Source organism: Pan paniscus, chromosome 10 (assembly GCF_029289425.2).
Source record: "Pan paniscus chromosome 10, NHGRI_mPanPan1-v2.0_pri, whole genome shotgun sequence".
NCBI lineage: Eukaryota > Metazoa > Chordata > Mammalia > Primates > Hominidae > Pan > Pan paniscus.
Genome location: NC_073259.2, coordinates 9,671,650 through 9,691,377, shown reverse-complemented (window position 1 = coordinate 9,691,377; position 19,728 = coordinate 9,671,650). Strand labels below are relative to the sequence as shown.

Sequence of the window (19,728 nt, the reverse complement as noted above, 5' to 3'; positions counted from 1 at the left end):
AGAATGAGAGTGATACCATCAAGGGTCAGCACTGCTTAGTACAAGGCTGACACCTGAACCCAGAGCTTTTCTCCAGGACAAGTAGCAATAGAGGTTCTCAAGGGTTTTAGCTTCCGCAAATAGCAACAGAATATTTTCTGTGGATTCGTTTGTGTCTCTGCATACGCATATGCAGAGGGAGTTGGGGTCAACAGACAAGTGTTGGTATTAACTTGCCAGGCAGGGTGCTAAATACAAGTCATTGAAACCTCCCTAAGATTCAGAAAGGTAAACATCATTCTCCCCATATAGATGAGGAGATGGAGGTTCAGATAGCCTAAGTAAACTGCGCAGGGTCTGACAGCTGACGAGATAAAACCAGAATTTGAACCCACATCCATCTGCTTTCTTCACAATAAAGCTCAGAACTGGAAACAGAACATGAAGTTTCCCATCACACTCTCCTCACAGGTTTTGCACATGAAATCACTGTGTGGGGAGGCGAGTGGAACAGGTACCTTTTTTTGTGTCTGATCGAGACATCACGAGTCAGCCTCTGAGCCTGGGGACTGCCAGCGAAATTCCCCTTGAAGGTAAATGTACAGAGTTCCTGGATTAATGAAAGATGAAACTAAGAGCTGGTTCTCAGAATTGAGCGTGAGCCAGTGTGATCTAGGATGCTCTGAGGACCACAACTCACTTGTCACAGGCAGCGCCTTCCACAGCCAGTGGTCATGTCCTGTGCTATGAGTTCTACCACTCAGGTTGCAGAAAGCTGGCCAAGGGATTGGCACCCAAGCCAGAAAGTAGTCTGACTCCTTCGAGGTGGCTTGGCAAAACACTCTGTTCCATAGGAGTCTTCCCCATGAGATAGTGACACGGTGACTCCATCGGACACTTTCTCTTGGAAAGTGTGAGTACAAGATGTACACTGAGAAGTGAGTCACTATCGCTTGGAGCTGTGCCCCGAGAAAGGATGAGCGATGGTGGTGGGTTTCTAGGCAGGCTGAACTGCAAAGTACTAACTTCAGGGGAACCACTAAGCACAGTTGCTGGGTCTCCTCCAGGGATAGTTTAGGGTCCTCATAAATCCTCATGTAACCCAAGACTCCCCCATTTCTTCAGCCTTCAGGGAGCATGCTTTGTTTTCGTGTCCTAGTAACATCAACTGGCATTCCCTATCCCCTGTAGCTCTAGGGACCCCCAGCGTTTCCAAGGAGCACCCGGGAATGCTCACACATTATGGTGGTCTTGATACCTCTGCCAGCTGCCTTATGCTCCTCAGCTCATATCTTGCTGTGGTAAAGCAAGAAAAGGTAAGGAATTGAGGAGGTGTGCAAGGGGGTGATCACAATGACTGGCCATGAAATTGAAGGCGGGTAGTAAGAAGGGGAGAGGGAGTGAGGCCAGTGAAGAAGAGATAACATCAATGGATGGCAGGATCTGGTGGGGTCCAAGGCTGAGTGGAATTGAGGTTCTAGAGGGGTCAGCTGGAAAGGCAGGAGGTGGGATTAAAGAGTGGCATGCCTGGCCAGGTGAGGTGGCGCACGCCTGTAATCCCAGTACTTTGGGAGGCTAGTGGATCACGAGGTCAGGAGTTCGAGATAAGCCTGACCAACATGGTGAAACCCTGTCTCTGCTAAAAATACAAAAAAATTAGCTGGGCGTGGTGGCGGGCGCCTATAATCCCAGCTGCTCAGGAGGCTGAGGCAGGAGAATAGCTTGAACCCAGGAGGCAGGGGTTGCAGTGAGCCGAGATCGCACCACTGCACTCCAGCCTGGCGAGAGAGCCAAACTCCGTCTTAAAAAAAAAAAAAAAAAGAGCCGGAAATTGAGGTTACAGTGGGATTGAAATTATTGATAATAACAAGGTCTAGTGTGTGACCATGGGGGAGGTGGATACAGTGTGACCGGGGAAAAGAGGTGTCCCAAGAAGCGTGCTTACTGTATTTTAAAATCTCCAAGACAAAAGATAGGACTGGAGAGAGTGACAGTGGGCTAGGAGCTGAAATCATGGAGAAATGATGGCGCATGAGCCAGGCCAAGAAGAATTCACATATGCCTTAGGGATAACCGTCTCTTTTCTGAATTCTGATTTTCAGATAGATTGATAGGAAAGGCATGGACTTGCCATGTGCTTATCTCCTGGATGAAATCAGGTGACAACCTGATAGTTCACACTGATAGCCGCTTGCTGTGCTCTCACAGGTCTCTCCTTGAGGCAAGGTCTCTTTTGACTTTTGCAGGAGGAAAGAAGAAGTAAGGTGGTTAAATAGAAATTATCAGCATTCTTGCCCCTGCTCTACACTGTATCTGAATTCAGCGTATTCCATGGCAGACAAAACACTCCCATTTCCACCATGGAGCTTCGACCTTAGAATAAATATGTGTAAGGCAAGAAGAGCCTTAAGTAAAGAAGGCTGCTCTTTACTGATGCCAAGGTTTTGTTTGTTCCCTTGTTTGAGGCCCCAGACCGTATATATACCCGGGACGTAGTAAGATGCAGGATGGGTGAGAGGTGCAATTTTTTCTGTAAAGTGAGAGGAGAACAATTGTGAGGCGGGACGGTAGGCAGATCTAGACAGAAATGAGCACCGTGGAAGCTGAAGTCAGGAAAGGGATGCCTTGAAGCTGCCCGGGCTGGCATATTTCTTGGGAAGTGTTTGAAGATCACTGGCCTATTTGGCACTGGTTTTCTGGGTCTCAGTTTTCCTTTCTATAAAATTAAGAGGTGCCACTCCATGATCCCTAAACTGCATTTCAGCTTTCAATATTTAATTCCACGCATTAGGCTGGGCTCCTGGCTAATGTGTGCATCTGCCGAGGTCATTCCTGTCTCCTAGGCAAGTGTGAACAGACTGGGCAATGCCCCCACTTCTCAGTGTGTTGGATCCCACCTGTCTCTTTCCCTAGTAGCAGGTCGTTTTTTTGTTTTTTGTTTTTCTCTCTGTCTCACGATACCACCAAGTGGCACTACCACGTCCTAGCCTAGTGATCTTGGGCAAGTTAACTTAACCTCTCAGAGCTTCAGGTAACAGTGTGCATTCAATAGGAATTCTGCTGCACAGACTCACTACAATATAGGATTTTTAAAAATGCTGAACTATTAAAAGAGGCGGCTTTTGGAGGATGAGATTCTTGAAACTATGTCTTCCATTTCTGTGCTGTTTGAGTTTTTGCTGTGAGCATGTACCTTGCTTTCACAGTAAAATGTGTATTTTAAATGTTATGATTTTGTGTTTTTGACTTAAATGGTGCCCACTCAGTATTGCATTATGCTTAATATGCAGCTCGGAGGCTATGGTCATTACACATGTCTTTGATAACTTTTTATTTATTTTATTTTATTATTATTATTTGAGATGGAGTCTTGCTCTGTCACCCGGGCTGGAGTGCAATGGCGCTATCTTGGTTCACTGCAACCTCCACCTGCCAGTTCAAGCAATTCTCCTGCCTCAGCCTCCCGAATAGCTGGGATTACAGGTGCCTGCCACCACGCCTGGCTAATTTTTTGTATTTTTAGTAGAGATGGGGTTTCACCACGTTGGCCAGGCTGGTCTGGAACTCCTGACCTCAGGTGATCCTCCCGCCTCGGCCTCCCAAAGTGCTGAGATTACAGATGTGAGCCGCCGCGCCCAGCCGTCTTTGATCCATTTTTTAAATGAAAGAACTGGTTCTTATTTAATAAATAGAGTGAGGATATGAATAGGAGTCAGGGTTGATAAGAAGGCTGGGGTGTTCGCTGTTCTCGAAGGGTGTGCCTCCTCTGCAGTACGCACGGTTTAGACTTCCGCCTGGGCAGTGGGAGGGGAGGAACAGAGTCCTTGAGGTGGTGCCAAGGGTGGGGCTCAGGCACGACCGTCAGTGGGGTTCAGGGCTTGGTCTGGGAAGGGCGAGGCAGGAGCAAGCCCTAAAGACAGGAGTGGCTTAGCTGCACTCAGCGCTCGAGGGAAGGAAGCAGCGGGAAGTGGGTGGTTTTAAGTTTTACTTTCAGTTTTCACTCAAAGTCATTTCAGGATGAAACCCATTTAACGGTCAGATCTCTCAGCCAGATTTCTCAGCAAACCTGTGCTCCACCCCACCCAGGTCCTCCAGGTGGAGCTTGCGGGCGGGCGGGGGAAGGTGAGCAGCAGGAATAGAACGTTCTGCAGTGCCTGGCCTGGACCTGGGAGCTGTCCGTCATCCGCATATCTGCAAATTGTCACACCTGGGCTGGGATCAGCTCTACTGCTAGATTCGGGTGAATATGGGCAAGACATTGCACCTCTCTACTCCAGAAATGTGGTCCGCGCTCTTCCAGGTGTCCCCTCAAGTTATTTTCAAGGTCTTTACTGTGACCCAAAGGCAATGTTTCTGAAATGTTGACCTGCAGATCCCCTCCCAGAATCCCTTGAGGTGATTGTCCAAATGCAGACTCCTAGGTCACCCCCTGACCCATTGGACCAGTTTCCAGGAGTGGAGTTGAGCATCTTGCTTTTTGATAAACTCTCACGTACGTCAAAGGCTGAGATCCTCTGTCCTAGGGGGTAGAAATTTTACCTTGGTATGTTATACTAATAAGCAACCTGAGCTCAATGGTGGAGCAGGTGCTCCCACCTTCATCCCAGCACTTTGGAGGCTGAGGCAGGAGGATCGCTTGAGCCCAGGAGTTTGAGACCAACCTGAGCAGCATGGCAAAACCTCGTCTCTAGAAAATACAAAAAAATTAGCCCGGTGTGGTGGTGTGGGCCCATAGTTCCAGCTACTTAGGAGGCTGAGGTGGGAGGATCACCTGAGCCCAGGAAGGTTGAGGCTGCAGTGAGCTGTGATCACATCACTGTACTACAGCCTGGGTGACAGAGCGAGACCCCATCTCAAAAAGAAAAGAAAAACCTGAGCTCAAGACACAAACTACACTGCTCAGGATCTGCCAAAGAACCAATCGTAGAGACATGATTCAAACCCAGAGCTAGGGTGATGGGTGTCCCACTTTGCCTGGGAAAATTCTGGTTTATGCCTGTTGGCATACATGATTAACAGTAGCCATTTTCCCCACTTGCAAAAGCATCCTGGATTGGATAATACATTTTATGTCTTCCCTATTCAGAGCCCCTAGCCATGACTATACCATACTACTGCCCCTTCAAAAAGGTCAGCTAATGTGGTTCTGGGAACACACAGGATAAAGGGGGCATAACCTGGCTGGGGAGGTAGGTCAGGGGAGACACCTTAGCTATGTATGATTCTCAAATCCCCTCTCTGCCTTTAGGACAGCATTATAGGCAATGGGTACTCTCAAGAAGGACACTGATGAGTAACTGATTTCCATCTCCACTGAAAGCTGCAACCATAGCAGCAATTATGATAATATCTAACACTTACGTAGTGCTCACTATGTGCCAAGCACCATTCTAAGCACTTTGCATATGTCATGTAGATGAGCAGACCCTCAACAGCAGCCAGAGGAATTGAGCTGGACAGCAAGAACTCTTGCGTGGGAAACTTGTGGTGACAATGCACTATTGACCAAAGGCCCAGGAGTCCAGACAGCCAGCCAAGTCACAGGGCAATTTCGGATGTAGCCTTTGTAAACTGTGACCTTTCTGGATGATCTGGAAAAAGTCAACACCAGGATCCTGAGCCTAATATGCAGTGAAAAGGAGCCCGGTTTTCCTTCTCCAGGGACCTTTAAGAACAGAGCTGCCTGCACATCTTGACTAATTTACATCCAGCCCCACCAGGAAGCAGGAGGATGGAGATGACCTCTGAGGTCCCTTTGAGCCTAAGGGGTCTGTGATCATTACAACCACATGTCAAGACCCGGAGACATTCCCGTTTCCTGTTCTTTCACCTGGGGACCCAGGCTGTGGGGCCCCTTTTGCCTGTGTATTTAGTGGGTCATGACCTTTTCCCTGGGCCTCCCAGTCTCCTCTTTAGCATTCACTCCCACCCACCCACAGGCCCCTGAGCTCTTTCTTTTCTGGGGTCTCCCCTGAGGAGCTTTGGGTAGATGCAGAAAGTAAGCCCTTCGTCTTCTCTCTACTTCACCTCTAACACACATCTGGACTTTCCCAGCCATGCCTGGGGCTTTTGTGGCAACCAAACCATTTTACAGACCTGGAGCAGAACCCGCTCTCCCTAAAAAAGAGTCAAGGTAGCCTCCAAACCTGTCACCTGGAAACATGCATCCCCTTCAGGGCAGCAGAGACGGTAGCCATGATGGCGGAGGGTGTTGCCCAAACTGGCCAGAGGCGCTGCCCCAGCCAAAGGCAGAGATTCCCCAGTGTGCTTTTTAACCCAGGAGGCTAGTGAAGGGAGTCCCTGGAAGACACTACCCCCACCCCCACATTTCTTATTTAGATCATCCTACATCAGGCAGCCGGAGGGAAGGCACTGGCCGAGGGCCCAGCTGCTTGGCTGGAGCAAAACTGACACTTTTCTTTTTCCCCTCTAGTTGGAGAGAGAGGGGAAGAAAGAGAAGAGAGAAGCGAGGAGAGGACAAGGAACAGAGTGAAAGGAGAGAGGAAAGGAAAACAGTGTGGAAAGGAAAGGATGAAGATGAGAAAAGTGGGAGAACAGGAGAAAGGGGAGACTGATGCTGCCAGATCCACCAGCATCAACTTAAGGAAACAGATTTTAGGGTAGGGGTTTCATCATGGGCCTATAGGAGATCAAGGGGTGGGGGCAGGGTTGGGGGTGGGGAGGAAGTTACAGTGAACTGTGCTTAGCACAGTTGACTCTTACGGTAGGACTTCAACCCCTCCAAAACCCAGCTCTTTGGGGAACTCTAGACAGTCTCTGCGAGGGGGTTCATTGGGTAAAGAGAGAAAGAAAGTGTTACAGCAACCCACAGGCACTGTGCATTCAATTTAGTTCATCCTTTTAAAAGTTACTTATTTATTCTTATAGACATGGTCTCCCTTTGTGGCCCAGGCTGTAGCGCAGTGGCACCATCATAGCTCACTGCCTCCTTGACTTCTTCAGCTCAGAAGATCCTCCCAGCTCAGCCTCCAAGTAGCTGGGGCCACAGGCATGTGCCATCATGCCTAGCTAATTAAAAAAATTTTTTTTCTTTTTGTAGCGACAGGGTCTCACCATCTTGCCCAGGTTGGTCTTGAACCCCTGGGCTCAAGCAATCCTCCCGCCTTGACCTCCTAAAGTTCTAGGACTACAGGCATGAGCCCCCATGCTCAGCCTAGCTTATACTATTTATGCACCTACTTTTTATATGCCAAGCTCCATAGTAGGTGCTGGGCATATCACAGGTGAATGAGATGAAATCTCTGGCAACATTCTGGGGAGGATGTGCAGTGTGTTCAGTAGGCTGTGTGTGTGTGCATATGTGTGATGGGCTGTGGGCACTGAGACTCCTTCCAGAAGGATAAGAAAATACATATTCGTTTTTATGTATGAGTTAGGGGATCTAAGAGCTGGAAGATCCTTAGAAAGCCAGCTTGTAGGATGGTCCCTAAAAAACATCCAGATGAAAGATTCCTTCTTATATGCTAGCAGATGCCTCAGAGAGGGCAGTACTCCAGCTGATCCCAGGCACAGGGTAGGAGACGAGACGTTGGCTCTACTGGTCAGATCAGGAAACCCAAGTAGGAGGAGGCTTAAGAGGCCATCTCCTTCCATCCTCTCTCCAAAGCAGTAATCTCCTACTCAGCTGAAGGCATGCAATATTTGCATGCCACCCCCGGGGCATGGAAGCTAGCTACCTACAAAAACCCCTGGCTGCAATGATAAATGCTAATATCCAGAATCTACAAAGAACTTAAACAAATTTACAAGAAAAAATCAAACAACTCCATCAAAAAGTGGGTGAAGGATATGAACAGACACTTTTCAAAAGAAGACAATTATGCAGCTAACAGAGAGGAAAAAATGCTCATCATCACTGGCCATCAGAGAAATGCAAATCAAAACCACAGTGAGATACCATCTCACACAAGTTAGAATGGCGATCATTAAAAAGTCAGGAAACAACAGGTGCTGGAGAGGATGTGGAGAAATAGGGATGCTTTTACACTGTTGGTGGGACTGTAAACTAGTTCAACCATTGTGGAAGTCAGTGTGGCAATTCCTCAAGGATCTAGAACTAGAAATACCATTTGACCCAGCCATCCCATTACTGGATATATACCCAAAGGATTACAAATCATGCTGCTATAAAGACACATGCACACATATGTTTATTGCAGCAGTATTCACAATAGCAAAGACTTGGAAGCAACCCAAATGTCCAACAATGATAGACTGGATTAAGAAAATGTGGCACCTAGACACCATGGAATACTATGCAGCCATGAAAAAGGATGAGTTCATGTCCTTTGTAGGGACATGGAAGAAGCTGGAAACCATCATTCTGAGCAAACTATCGCAAGGACAGAAAACCAAACACCATGTGTTTTCACTCATAGATGGGAATTCAATAATTAGAACACTTGGACACAGGGCGGGGAACATCACACACTAGGGCCTGCCATGGGGTGGGGGAACGGGGGAGGGATAGCATTAGGAGATATACCTAATGTAAATGACGAGTTAATGGGTGCAGCAAAGCAACATGGCACATGTATACATATGTAACAAACCTGCATGTTGTGCACATGTACCCTAGAACTTAAAGTATAATTAAAAAAAAAAAAAGGCTGCGGATATTGTTTCCCCAAGTGTGTTCCTCAGGGTATTTAGTTCCTGGTGTTGTTAATAGGCATTCCTTAGGATGGGGAAAAAAGAGTGCCCTGGAAAAATAACACTGGGTTAAATAAAGTTTTTTTCCTTATTATTATTATTTTTTTGGTCATGGGAGGAGTTTCCTATTTTGGGTATTTTTTTGTTTACTTTTGGTTTTGTCTGCAGGATTTCTCAGAGCTGTTAATATGTCCATTCCTAAGACTTGGATAGTATGAGGTAACTCTGAAACTTGCTTTCCCTTATAGCTTTTTTTTTTTTTTTTTTTGAGATAGGGTCTCACTCTGTCACCCAGGCTGGAGCACAGTGATGTGATCACAGCTCACTGCAGCCTCGACTTCCCGTTCTCAAGCAATCCACCTGCCTCAGCCTTCTGAGCAGCTGGGACCACAGGCCAATTTTTTAATTTTTTTTTTGTAGAGATGGGGTCCCACTATGTTGCTCAAGCTGGTCTTGAACTGGACTCAAGCAATCCTCCTGCCTCAGCCTCCAAAAGTGCTGGGATTACAGGTGTGAGCCCCTGCGCCTGGCCTCATCAAACTTTTTGAGTTAACAGTATATTGCGCAACTTACTTTGGGATATTCTGCTCCAGTGATGGAAAGAACTTTCCTATGTTGAAGTGAAGAAAAGACCGTGGGTGGGGGACTGGGCAATATGCCCTTCCTGGGAGGTCTGAGCCTCTAGTCTGCCACCCACCTGTTCCTGAAAGCTCTTTGAAAACCCTTCAACTGGATTAAGGCTTTCATTAACTTGCCTTTGTTCTCAGTGATTTCACCTTGGGTGAACTGCTCCATTTCTTTATGGCCCTTCCATTTTCTCCTCATTGAACTGGGATAATGGTCCCCAATGCAGTCCTGTCTTCCCGGGGCCTTTGGAGTCCCCAAAGTGTTTCTGTAAGATATTTCCCTGAATTGTTCTGTATTATTTCCTCTGCAGCTTCTGTCTCCCCAGCTGGGTTGAAAGCACCTTGAGGGCAGCGGCCCTTCTTCGGATAGTGGTTCCAGGCTCCCCTAACACAGTGATAAGATGTAAACATCTTGGGGGAACCTCAAGTCTGGGAACTGGATTTGCTTCACCACTCTGCCACTTAATGGTCACGTGACAAATCACTCAAGCTCCTGGAGGCTTATTTCCTTCTTCTTTGAAACAATGGGGCTAACTGAGCAGAGGGAAAGTGATTTATAAACTCAGTTTCCATAGAATCCTAGTTATTTTTATTAGTCATTTATCCAACACATGCTAATTGTATTCGAGGCATTGTGGGAGATATTGCTTCTGGGTCATCCACCTCATCTCTCCTTGTCTCTATTCGCCCATAGGGTGATGATCCTGGAAAATCATTCTTATAACGTCTGTGAGAAGCTCAGCACTCTGAAGAGATACACAGAGACTGTTCACATGAAGGAGTAACGGGTGACATCACATCAGCTCCGGTCCCCCAACCTTCCCTTCCTCTTAGGGGCAGCCATATACACAACCAAAACCAAGCACACGGAACAAACTACTTTTTATTCCAGAAAGAGAAAAAGGGATTTCTGAACTCAGGTAAACTGGAAGTGAGGGATGTTGTGGGGAAGGGAAGGATTGAGGCAGAAAGGAGGGCCCAGGGATGAATGGAATTGCGGGGCCCAGCAGCAGAGCAGACAGACCCCCAGCACACATGTCAAACCCAAACAAGGGAATGTTTTGAGGCTGTGCGTCCAGCATACCTCCGTCCCAGCCCCCTTAAGGACCACCCTGGGAAGTTCTCTAGAAAACCCATCCATCACAGACAACAGTCTGCTTTCTTTCCCCCCTGGTTCAACATCCATAGCACAAAAATGTGCTTCACTAATGGAAACCTTGTGCTGGGTTCTTGGAGTATTATGGCAGTGAGCGGCAGAAGAGGAAGTGAGTGTTTGAAAGAACACACACACACACCACGCACACACACACACACACGCATACACAGAAACAGGCCCAAGCCCCCTGTCCACAAATTCATGCACACAACCATTCACATAACTGTGGATACACAGAGGTGAACAGGGAACGCCTCGCAACACTGGGACTGTGACAGCAACAACAGCTGATGAAGTCATTGCCCTCCAGCTCTCCCATCACCAAGAAGGGATGGGCGCCTCCCACTTCTGTGTTTCTCAATGATTCAGTGTGTCTGGCTGGGGTTTTCACTGGCTCTTTCATACATTGTTGGAGAAAAAAAGAAAGAAAGAAGGAAAAAGATCAAATTTCAGTTCCCCTCAATTGCTCTGGGTTTGTGCAACCAAGTGTCATTGTGAGACTTCTGCCGCCCACGTCCTCAAAGGGCCCAGCACGTGGCTCAGTCTGCACCTAGACCGGGGCAATTAGTAGTTCCTTTTTCCTGTCATGAAGGGCAGCCCAAACATCAAAGGTCCCCATGTTGTTACCCTATCCACTGGTTTAGCCCACGAGGCTGACTGAAGGCAGAGGCAACCAAGAAGCATTTTCGTATGTGAATAAAAAACAAGTATGGAATGTGGGCCGGGCAGGTGGCTCACGCCTGTAATCCCAGTGCTTTGGGAGGCCGAGGCAGGTAGATCACGAGGTCAGGAGATTGAGACTCATCCTGGCTAACGCGGTGAAACCCCATCTCTACTAAAAATACAAAAAAATTAGCAGGGCATGGTGGTGGGCACCTGTAGCCCCAGCTACTCGGGAGGCTGAGGCAGAAGAATGGCGTGAACCTGGGAGGAGGAGCTTGCAGTGAGCCGAGATCGTGCCACTGTACTCCAGCCTGGGCGACAGAGCAAGACTCTCTCTCAAAAACAAAACAAAACAAAACAAATAAAACAAGTATGGAATGTGGGAAGAGCAGAGCCCTGGCCTAAACCTCAGGAGAACTAAGTTCTAGCCCTGGAGGCGCTAGGAACTGGCTGTGTGACCTTAGTCAGGTTACCCAGCCTCTCTGATTCTTAGAGCTGTCTGCTGTAAAATGAACAGGGCAGATAATGACAGTCTCTGAGGCCCTCCATTTCTGACCTTCTGTGATGAGAATGTTGTTCACTGGTTGCTATCTACATGAATGAAGATTTGCGGGGCACGGATAATACAAAACAATGGTGAGCTAACTTTAATGTTTTCTATTTTACTTTGTTTGCCTTTGGAATGTAACCAGAGCACACATTCAGACACTCACAAACTTCCTTCCTTCCCTGCCCCCTTTCCCTGCTCCTCTGTTTGGCCCTCCTGGCCAGGGGTGGGGGTGGAAGAATGTGAGGTTGGCTGGAAAGGCCGAGAGGATGCAGGAAGGTTTCTGGTTGGGGGCACGGAGGTTGTGGGGGAGGGGTGCTCCAGGGACCTGAGAATCGATTAGCTATAAGATCATTCTAATCCCTTCCGCTATCCAGAAAGGTGGGAGATTGTGAATAGCACATTCCTCATGTGAAATACCGTATATCCTTGCCTATGAGAAGCCCCGGGAAAAATAGTAGTGTGTTTAAATGATGAGCCTCAAGGAAAATCATCAGAGAAGTCCTCCTTCTTGTCAATTGTATATTTCAGTTTTCCTTTCCAGCCAAGATAGGGCCCCTGCAAAATCACGATTCCTAGGGCAATCGTCATGCTTGTGGGGGTGGAGACTGGGAAGAGAGACAGGACCTTCATGGGGAAATAAATGTGCTATTTTGCTATTTTTACTCCACCTTGGCTTGGAAAATAGGATACTTTTCTTTTGCTGCAGCATCTCATATGTGAGCATATACGGTAATGGAGGCATTCCAGAGTCCAGCTGATAGCCAATCAGGAATTGGGGCCTTTCTGCATTTTTCCCTTTAAGAAAAAGTTTTGGGTCCTCCCAGGAGCAGCAAATCAACTGCAGTCTGCAGAGTTACCATCCCCTCCCCCACCTCCCACCCACCATCATGGGGACGGGGCGTTCGTGTTAGTTAGGTCAACCTGGGTCCCCTTCCTAGGGACAGCCCCGTGAAACACAAAAGTCTTAGGTTTTGAAAGTAGGGTGCTGGGGATGGGAGAGAGAGGCTGGCAGGGGCTGGTGGCTGACCAGCTGGGGCCATTGCTTGGGGTGAGGGTGGTTGGAGGGAGAAAGAAGGAAGAGAGAGAACTCCGTGATGACGGGCAGCTATGGATGCTCCCGTGTGTGTGCGTATACGTGTGTGTGCGTGCGTGTGTCTCCCCACAGGACTGGACCAGTAGCAGGCTGGTGGAAAGCATGAGCAACTCCATTCAGGAAGGGGAAGCAGCAGCTGTTTCCCCAGGAGACAGTGTCTGGGAGCAGCTGCAAGCTGGGAAGAGCCTGATGGCAAGGGAGCTGCCGACTGTAGGATAGACAAGGAGAGCCGGGCTGGGCGCTACCATCTGGCTGGGCTGTGGGGCTCTAGCCTGTAGCTGGCCAGCCTCAGCTTTCTCTCCTGCTTGTGAAACCTGGGCCTTAACTCTCCTGTCCTTCCCTCCTCCTTAGCCTTGACTGGACTCTGCCACTCTGCCTGCTCTATCACTATGGCCTCCGCTCAGCTTCCAGGCTTGCTTCTCGTTTCTCTCTTTAAGGTTTCTAATGTTGGTGACTCGCCACTTCCAGTTGCCCTCCTGTTTCTTCTTCACTTCTCCTTCATTTCTTAGTTCTCCTTTCTTTCAGGGCTAGGCAGACCTGAAAGGCAGTGGGAAAATCGAACAGCACACTGGAAAGAGGCCATCTGTCCCCTGTCCTCTGGGCATACTCCTTGGTCTGAGTACTGGATATACTCAGACTCTTCCCTTAATACTTCCTTTAAATGGTGGACTCTTATCCAGATGAGGAAACTGAGATTACAGGAGGTAAAATAAAGTAGCTCCCAACTCAAGCACTCACCAAACATTCACCAAGCATCTGGCAAGTGTTGGAATCAGAGCTTGTGAAGATAAGTGTGCTCTGGCCCTAATCCATGCTACCTCCGGAACTCATGCCCTCAGTGTGATCCCCTACTCATCAGTAACATTATTTAGGAACTTCTTAGAAATGCAGACTCTCAGGCCCCACCTCAGCCGGCTGAATCAGAGACACTGGGAGTAGTGGTGCCTGGAGATCTGCATTCCTCCCACCCCTGCCCACAGGTGATCCCCATGCTCACTAACATTTGAAAGCATGGCCCTAGACAAGTGACCTCACTGGGCCTTCCTTGCTGGAGGACAGCCCTCTGGGCCACGTAAGCTTGAGCTCCATTTTCCAGCTCCAAGGTTCCTGTTTCAAGGATGTCACCACAGAAGGCAGTGGAGTATTTACCCGCAGCAGGCCTGGGTGTAACTCCCCTTTTCAGGGGGAGTGACCTGGGCCCTTATGACCCTTTGCTTGGCCTTTTGAGAATAAGGGTGATCAATCATGGCTCATTTTACTCCCTGTTCCTTCTTTCACTTGATCATTTTCAGCGTTTCCTTTTTTTCCCCCTATGGCAAAAGTTTTCAGAGTTTTTCTCAGACATGTGGTTTGAAGAATTTCAAGCCTAGAAGACACACCGCAAGGAAGACAGTTTCTATGCTCTGAACACAGGATAACAGATAATACAGCAGGAGAGACTTGGGTTAGATCATCAGTTCAGTAGTAGAACTGAGGACCCCGCGTCAGGGAGACCCTCTCCGGTCCAGGGGTGTGTATGACGTGGAGGCACAGACAATTTGGTGATGGGCCTTTGTGGGCAAACAGTCCAGGGATGAGGCTGGGGCTTTAGGCGACTTACATGTTTTCATTTTGATTCTTCTCACTAATAGTAGGATGTAGGCAAGTCTCTTACCTTTTCCGTAATTCAGCTTCTCATTTTTAACACAGACGTAGAAGCATCTTTCGTGGGACTTCCATTTGTTTTCATTAGTTTTTTTTAAACTTTTCATTTTGAAGTGATTAGGAGACAATTTTCCATGGGTCTCTCATGTTTCTGCGTGTCTTGTGAAGAAAGGCACAGAGAGCCTTTCATTCTGGACTTTTTAACGATTTTTACATAGTGAACAGCCTTGGATAATAGAAAATATTATCCCTCAATTTAGATGTATATACCCAGCAAAGCAATCTTTCAAGAATGAGGATAAGGTTAAGATATTTTCAACAAACGAAAGCTAGCTGAGTTTACTACTGGATCCTCAGTAAAGGAATTTCCAGACGGGTATATTTCAGGAAGAAAGAATGATTCCAGAAGGAAGAATTGAGATGCAAGAAGGAGAGGTGACAGAGAAAAAGACCAACACATGAGTAAATCTAGACAAAGTGGTAATAATAACGAATAACTCAGGGGAGTTAAGAAACAGAACTGAAATAGATTTAAGAAGCATAAAATTTGGAGTGGGGTACAAATATGGATGAAACTTGCTAAGGTCCTTCCATTCGTGAGATGAGTAAAAATACTAATTTTAGGTTTTAAGTTAAATAATCACTTAAATAATAGAAATAGAGTGTATAACCTCCAAAACAGTAGAAGGAAAACTGGAATAAAAATGTTTTAAACAAACAAACAAAAGCAAAAAGGAAGGGGAAGAAACAAAGAACAATATGGTAGAAATAAATTGTTATGTCAGTAACCACTATAAATGTAAATGGACAAAACTTCTATTTATGAGAATGTAGTAATTATTGATAAAAGTCTTCTGTGAAAGGGCAAATATGGATAGACTAGATCTGAAAATCTAATTTTTTCTGTTCTCTAGAGTCATACACTAAAACATAAAGACACTGAAATTTTGAAAACAAAAATGGCCAGGTGCAGTGGCCTATAACCCCAGCACTTTGGGAGGCCAAGGCAGGAGGACTGCTTTCATCCAGGAGTTCAAGACCAGTTGGGCAACATAGCAAAACCTGGTCTCTACAACAAATAAAAAATTAGGTCAGCATGGTGGTCAGCACCTACAGTCCCAGCCACTTGGAGGCTCAGGTGGGAGGGTCACTTGAGACAGGTAGGTCGAGCTGCACTAAGCTGTGACCACACCATGGCACTCAGCCTGGGCAACAGAGAGAGAACTTGTTTCAGAAAAAAGAAAAAGAAAGAAAGTAAAATACAGAAAAAGAGATATCTGATAAAGAGTAATAAAACAGGAAGCTAAATAATCATATTAATATCAGACAAATTTCACTGTAAGGCAAATAGCCTTATTAGACATAAAGAGAGATACTACAGAATAGTAAAAAGTTCATATCACCAGAAGAATATAATAGTATTAAACTGGTATGTAATCAGTAACATAGCTTCAAAATATATAAAACAAAATTGCAAGAACCATGAGGAAAAACTGACAAATCTACATCATAGTGAGAGGTTTTAATATCCTCTCTCATTATTTGATAGATCAAGCAACAGAAAAATCAGAGATTTCAGAAGATCTGAACATGCAGTTAATAAGCTTGATCTAATGGATGTATATTGAATTTTGTACCCAAGAAATAAAAAAGACACATTCTTTTCAAGTACACTTGGAACATTTCAGAATCGTCTATATAGTATGCCATAAAGCAAGTCTCAACAAATTTCAACCAGTATCTTACAGTTTACATACTTTGACTCCAAAGAATTTAAGAAATAAATAACAAAAAGAGGACAAAAAAAAAATCCTGTGTTTGGAAATTTAAAGACACACTTCTAAATAACTTCAGGGTCAAAAAAGAAATCATAACGGAAATGAGGAAATACTTAATATTGATTGATAAAGATAATGTTTCACATTTAAATTTAGGGAATAAAGTGTTTTGGCATGGTTAGAGGAAAATATATAGCATGTATGCTAATATATTAGGAAAGAAGAATGTCTGAATAGCAGCAAGGTAAACATCCAAATTAAGAAATTAGAATACACAAAAGAATAATCTTTTTAAAAAACAGAAGGGATGAATTAATAAAGAGGAGATTTACTGAAATAGGAGCAAAAAATAAAATAGAATTAACAAAGCTGAAAAATGCTTTTTTAAAAATATGCATGCAATTGAAAACTGCCAGCAAAGGTAACTAAGAGATCAAGAGAAATGGCAAAAAAATGGCAAGATTAGTAATGAGAAAGAGGATTTCACTACTTATCATGGGCTGAATTGTATCCTCTCAAAAGCTATGTAGAGTTCCTAACTCCCAATACCTGTGAATGTCATCTTATTAATAAAACAGGGCACGGAGGCTCACGCCTGTAATCCCAGCACTTTGGGAGGCCGAGGCGGACAGATCACTTGAAGTCCAGAGTTCGAGACCAGCCTGGACAATATGGTAAAACCCCATCTCTACTAAAAATACAAAAAAATTTAGCCAAGTGTGGCGGCATACACCTGTAGTCCCAGCTACTCAGGAGGCTGAGGCAGGAGAATCACTTGAACCTGGGAAGCAGAGGCTGCAGTGAGCTGAGATCACGTCACTGCACTCCAGCCTGGGCAACACAGCGAGACTCCATCTAAAAAAACAAAAAAACAAAACAAAACAAAACAAAAAACAGGGTCTTTGCAGCTGTCATCAAGCTAAGATGAGGTCAATAAGGTGAGCTCTAATCCCTTATAACTGATGTCCTTGTAAGAAGAGGAGAAGAGGTTGACGCAGACACAGGGAGAATACCATGTGAAGATAAAGTGAATATTGGAGTGATGGATTCACAAGCCAAGGAATGCCAGCGACCCCAGCCATCAGCAGAACTGGGAGAGAGGCATGGAACAGAGCAGAGCGCTCAGAGGGAACCAACTCTTTCAACACCTTCATCTTGAATTCCTAGCTTCCAGAACTATGAGATAACACATTCTATTGTATTAAGCTGCCCAGTTTCTGGTACTTTGTTAAAGCAATCCTAGGAAATTAATACACTACAGATGCAATGGGAATTAAAATACAATGACAAAATAATATGACATTTATTGCCAATAAATTTGAAAATTTAAAAAAGGGACAAATGGCTAGTAAAATATTAATTGCCAAAAGGTTCAAGAGGAAGTAAAAATCCTGAATATAACTATTTAAAACCATTAAATTGAGGTAATGAACACTTAACAACCTCACTACAAAGAAAATATCAGGGCCGGAGGCCAGGCACGGTGGCTCACGCCTGTACTCCCAGCACTTTGGGAGGCCGAGGCGGGTGGATCACCTGAGGTTGGGAGTTCGAGAACAGCCTGACCAACATGGAGAAACTCCGTCTCTACTAAAAATACAAAATTAGCCGGGCATGGTGGCACATGCCTGTAATCCCAGTTACTCAGGAGGCTGAGGCAGGAGAATCACTGGAATCCAGGAGGTTGTGGTGAGCCAAGATCGTGCCCTTGCACTCCAGCCTGGGCAGTAAGAGTGAAACTCCATCTCAAACAAACAAACAAAAAACAGAAAAGAAAATATCAATCCCAGATGATTTTATAGGCAAGATAGGTCCAACATTAAAGAAAAAGATAATTCCAATATTATTTAAATTCTTCTATAGAGTAGAAGAAAAGGAAACATTCCCCTAGTCATTTTTATGAGGCCAGCAGATGCTTGATACTAAAATTAGATATAGTTGTAGGAAAAAAAATCACAGAACCATTTCACTAACAAACATAGATGCAAAACTCCTTAACACGGTATTAACATATTAACACTAACCATGTATTTAAAAGATAATCAATGAAGACCAAGTTTAATTCATTCCACAAATGCAAAGCAGGTCAGCATTAGAAAATTTCTAAATGTAGTTCACCACTTGATCATTCCTTAAAAGAAGAAAAGCCATATGATCATCTCAATAGAGGAAGAAAGTGCTTAATAACATTCAATATTTCTTTATGATAACCATTCTTGACCAACTAGGAATCAAAGGTGATTTAACCTGTTATGAGTTTTACGTGTGTGGATGCATGCATGCATGTGCACGTGCTCACAGACACACACACACACATACACACACACACGCAGTTGTAGTAACTACATATTCAACAGTAAAATATTTAAAAATTTCTCTTTGGGATCAACAGCAGGCCAAGGCTATTATTTTCATTGCTTTCTTCAATGTTGCTGGAAATTCTGGCCAGTACACTACGAAAGAAAAGGAAATGGAAAGAAATGGAAAGGAAAGAAAAGAAAGAGATAACCTAAAGTATTTTTAGGTTAAATTTTAAGTTAAATTAGTAGGATGAGGCTGGGCATGGTAGTTCCTACCTGTAATTCCAGCACTTTGGGAGGCCAGAGTGGGTGGACTGCCTGAGCTCAGGAGTTCGAGATCAGCCTGGGCAACATAACGATATCTCATCTCTACAAATAATACAAAAATTAGCCAGGTGCAATGGTGTGTACCTGCAGTCCCAGCTACTTTCAGGGCTGAGGTGGGAGGATTGCTTGAGCCCAGGATGTTGAGGCTGCAGTGAGCCGAGATCCTGCCACTGCACTCCAGCCTGGGTAACAGAGTGAGACCCTGTCTCAAAACACAAAAAAATTACTAAGATGAATAGGAAAGTTTATCAAAGCTGTCAGATAAAAGATCACAATACAAAAGTTAATTTTTATGCACCACCAGGGAATTCACTTTAAAAAAAGGATAACATGAGGGTAACAAAAAGTAAGATACCAAGGAATATTTTACAGATGTGCCAGTCTTTTATGAGGAAAAATACAAAATGTTCTCAAACCTCATTTGGAATGACTACATAAAATGAAGAGATAAGCCGTGGCTTGGGTAGGAAGACTCAGTCATGAACCACTGCAAATTCTTCTGATTTTGATTTTTTTTTTTAGGTTCAGTTAAATTGCAACAAAAATACCAGCAGTTGGGTTGTTTTTTGGTTTTGGTACCATGTGGCCGTCTGATTTCAAAATTTAATTGAAGCACAAAAGACCGGGAATAGCTGAGAAACTCCTAAAGAAGTCAAGGTGAGGAGATTATCCTACTCAACATCAAGACTTATTCAAAAGCTATGGCAGTTAAGACAGTCGGTAATGATAAAAGAACAAACAGATCAATGGGACAAGGTACAGTTCAGAAACCAATTCATACATATTTAGAAACTTGATATAATATAATACAGAATGGCCACTGAAGATCAGTGGGGAAAATATAGATTATTCGATACATGGTGCTGGGACAGCTGGTTTTCCATGTGAAATTGCAGCTATACCTCACACAATATATGTAATTTTTAAAAACTTAAGATG

The 19,728-nt window shown here is 45.1% G+C and overlaps 1 pseudogene; it reads left to right on the top strand.

The window, feature by feature from the left end:
• The first annotated feature begins 420 nt into the window (after positions 1 to 420).
• The window catches only part of LOC103786386 (uncharacterized), a 40,916-nt pseudogene continuing 21,608 nt past the window's right edge, over positions 421 to 19,728 (top strand).